We start from the raw sequence: 3,365 nt of genomic DNA, 5'->3' as shown, positions 1-3,365 counted from the left end.
TCCATGGAGGATACAAAGCATCATTGATGAAATAAAAACAAAGATGAATCATAGAAACATCTCTATCAAGCATTGCTATAGGGAAGGAAATGAGGTGGCAGATGCTCTAGCCAAACATGCTACACAAATTCAGGGCCAAATGATTTTTTTGAATGAAGGAGACCTACCCACAGTGGTTAGAGGTGCCTTAAGGATGAATAAACTAGACTTCCCATCCTTTAGAAGAAGAGTAAAGAAGAATACCAGTTGGTACTTTGAACCTCCTTAAGTTATTCACCTGTAGGATGCATTAGCTTATGATAAGTTTCAATGCATTAGCATAGGATCTATGTGTAAGATCTTCGGATCAAAATGGCAACATGGAGGCTTCGGCTGTCCTAAAATTCAAAGGAGGTAAGGTATTAAGTCCCCCTCCAATATGGTGTAACTGTTGTTTAAATTTATGGACGAGGAAAATAAAAATGAGTTCGCTCGACTGAAACCTAATTGTTTTTCATGCAAGTCACAGGCTCTTATTATTGACTCATTATTTGACGAGGATCAAGCAAGTTAAAATTTAAGAAAATCTATTTGTAAGAGCTTTTCTGTCTTTTGAGTATCTCCACGAGTGTACCAAAGATAATGTGCAAGGAATTCGTTCATACAATGATCTTTATATAAGAACTTTCATGGGTTTGGCGTGATAATAAAACATATTATCACGCATGTTAAACTTAGTTTTCCAATAATTAGAAAAGATTATGTTTTATTATCTACATTTTTATAACTCATAAAATAAATGTATATAATTACATATAATGTTATCTAATATTTTTTACTATGATCGAGATTGACAGGGATTAATGTGCAACTGCACATTTATAGAGACTAGTAATACTAAAAGTGGAAAGACTCTTATCTTCAAAGTTGGATTGCGAAAATAACCTTATAAAGTTAAGTGACTATAATATCCTTCAACCTGATATTTACTTCAATTATATTTTTGAACAAAGATGTAAATACACATACTAATAAAAAAAAAAAAATCAGTTAGAAGAAGACATATGTAAGACCCTTTCCTTCACCACTAGTCTACTTGTCCGCGCGATGAAGTTCTATTAAAAAATACAAAAATTAGATACAATGGAACAAAAATGAAAATTACAAAAAAAGTTGGCGTACCAAAATAAAGGTACAGACATTAATCTCTACCGAGGAAATCAAATATGCACGATATAAACCGAGCAGATGCAGCTTGTTGGAACATGTTTCACATGAACACATGAGTGCTTTTAGTGCGGAACATAATTTTATATGTAAATATATTCACTAAAATTGCAATAAATAATAGATATGAACTCATAACTTTAAATACATAAAGAGTTCAATACCAAGAACCTCAAAAATTGATCCCATAAAATCTAAAGCTTGAATCCGTCTCTAAGTATACTGTCATACTAATAAGCATAAAATATGTAGTTTTACTAAAAAGTAAGGAAGAAATATGGAGAAAAAACAAAAAGCAAAAGGGACTAAGAATGTAGCCTGTGTTGTAGCCTCGAGCCTCTTTCTTAGAGTATCGACTTGATACACAAACAAATAAAATCAAAATCCCCAAAGAAATACAACCTAAAAAGCGCAAAGGAAGCAATTTAAGAAAAGTAATTGGAATTACATGCCAATTAAAATATAAGAAAAAAAAATAAAGGCACATTATAACAATAGTCATACTCTAACTAATGACTTAAAGCATGTCAAAGTTTCCCAACAATTTCTAGTGTTATTTAAATACACAAAGACATCAAATAAAACGTCAAGGGAAAAAATTTTGTGAGCGCATGGGTGTTAGCTGTGTGCCTCTCTGAGCACATGGACCTGGAAAAAAAAAATCACAAAAAATTATACCCCCTTAAGCTTAAAGTAGAGAAGGAAAATTACTTTCCATTTAACAACTAAAAGAAAAAAATAAAGGCATATTATAAGAAAAAGCATCTTAATAATGATTAAACACTACTTTATGCCTGCAAAATTTCTTAAATTTTCTTGTGATGTCAAACACAAAAACAGTAAAGGAACAATACCAGAATATGCCAAGACTATATTATATTGAAGAATTAATTATGCACCGGAAAACCTATAACTAATAAGACAACAATACCGTTTGGAGATTTCAAGGATCACTATCTTCTCTGGTATGTTTGTTGTTTCTTCCTTCAATTTCTGCAAATTAAATGAATCATGGAATAACCAAACCTAAGGATCAAAACCAACTGCAGATGATGAAATGCGAAAAATAAGGAATATAAACCATAAGTTTTTCATGATATTCTGAATGCTAACAAATGACATGATGAATGGCATGAAGAAATCGTTTATTTGATCCAAGTTAACATATCACTATGTGCACTTCTTACTGGCCTTATATATTGGAAGAGGATGAATATTTACAAGAGAAGAAGAAAGAAATAGGAATTTCTGGGTGAGGGAAGAAGAAGTGGAATAGAATGGATTGTTGACACAGAATACTAACAGTTGTGGCTTTTCGTTGTAACTTTTGACTCTCCTGTAACGGTTGTTGGTATTAAAGAATTATGGGTTTTAAAATTGAACATATATATATATTTGTAAGTAACAATCGGATGAATAAAATGAGTGAAAAATCCAAAAAAATGAGAAAAAGATAAATAAGAATGCTAGCCACAGAGAGGTGTCACATCACCTTGTCTATGTTTAGCATTATATTTTATATAGATATAGAATCTATATATAATATAAAGCTAGGCATAGACAAGGTGATGTGGCACCTCTCTATGGCCTCCATTAGTATTTATCTTTTTTCTCCTATTTTTGACATTTTTTCTATCATTTTCCTCATTGCCTATATTTAAAGTCCATGTAAAGAGAATAAATAAAAAAGAATTATAGTAAATAAATGGGGAAAAAATGAAGAGTCATAGTATGGGCGGCAATTACCCACGAAATGGATAATTAGTGAAAGTAATAATGACATGTAGTAAATGATAATAAGCAGTCTAGCATATATTCATCTTGCAACAAGTAATTCTTTTCCTATAATCTCCTTTCTTCCTTCTATGTCTTTCGTAATTTCTTTCAAAAATTTCAGCATTCTTAATATGCGATTTATCTTATCTTTTCTACTTTCTTAATTATTGATAGATTTTGTGTTTTAGATTTGTTATTATGTTTTTGAGAGCATATACAACATAGCATGAAATGTTGTTGTCTTTTTATAAATATAAAAAGAGAGAAAATTTACTGGTAACAATTTTGTGTCAAAATCGATATTGATTTTTTCATTTTTTGCGAAAAATGGTTTAAGCTTATTTGTATATCTGATTTAAAGATAATATTGCAGGGACTGTTTT

The sequence above is a fragment of the Lycium barbarum genome, chromosome 10, assembly GCF_019175385.1.
Source record: "Lycium barbarum isolate Lr01 chromosome 10, ASM1917538v2, whole genome shotgun sequence".
NCBI classification, from domain to species: domain Eukaryota; kingdom Viridiplantae; phylum Streptophyta; class Magnoliopsida; order Solanales; family Solanaceae; genus Lycium; species Lycium barbarum.
The sequence above is the reverse complement of the archived record's forward strand: the minus strand, read 5'-3'. Positions refer to the sequence as shown.